Source organism: Bison bison, unplaced genomic scaffold, assembly GCF_000754665.1.
Source record: "Bison bison bison isolate TAMUID 2011002044 unplaced genomic scaffold, Bison_UMD1.0 scf7180017864473, whole genome shotgun sequence".
In the NCBI taxonomy this organism is placed as follows: Eukaryota; Metazoa; Chordata; class Mammalia; order Artiodactyla; family Bovidae; genus Bison; species Bison bison.
In genome coordinates, this window is record NW_011495034.1 from 3,141,525 (window position 1) to 3,142,267 (window position 743).

A 743-nucleotide genomic window follows, 5' to 3' on the forward strand; every position below is an offset into this window, starting at 1 on the left:
TTCAGCAATATGTGAACCGTGAATTTCCAGATGTTCAAGCTGATTTTAGAAAAGGCAGAGGAACCAGAAATCAAATTGTCAACATCTGCTGGATCATCAAAAAAGCAAGAGAGTTCCAGAAAAACATCTATTTCTGCTTTATTGACTATGCCAAAGCCTTTGACTGTGTAGATCACAAGAAACTGTGGAAAATTCTGAAAGAGATGGGAATACCAGACCACCTGATCTGCCTCTTGAGAAACCTGTATGCAGATCAGGAAGCAACAGTTAGAACATGGACATGGAACAACAGACTGGTTCCAAATAGGAAAAGGAGTACGTCAAGGCTGTATATTGTCACCTTGCTTATTTAACTTATATGCAGAGTACATCATGAGAAACGCTGGACTGGAAGAAGCACAAGCTGGAATGAAGATTGCCAGGAGAAACATCAATAATCTCAGGTATGCAGATTACACCACCCTTATGGCAGAAAGTGAAGAGGAACTAAAGAACCTCTTGATGAAAGTGAAAGAGGAGAGTGAAAAAGTTGGCTTAAAGCTCAACATTCAGAAAACGAAGATCATGGCATCTGGTCCCATCACTTCATAGGAAATAGATGGGGAAACAGTGGAAATACTGTCAGACTTTATTTTTGGGGGCTCCAAAATCACTACAGATGGTGATTGCAGCCATGAAATTAAAAGACGCTTACTCCCTAGAAGGAAAGTTATGACCAACCTAGATAGCATATTCAAAAGCAG

At 40.1% G+C, this 743-nt stretch overlaps 1 pseudogene; it reads right to left on the reverse strand.

Annotated features, from left to right (window-relative positions):
* The window catches only part of LOC105004351, an 89,459-nt pseudogene that overhangs the window by 44,647 nt on the left and 44,069 nt on the right, over window positions 1-743 (reverse strand).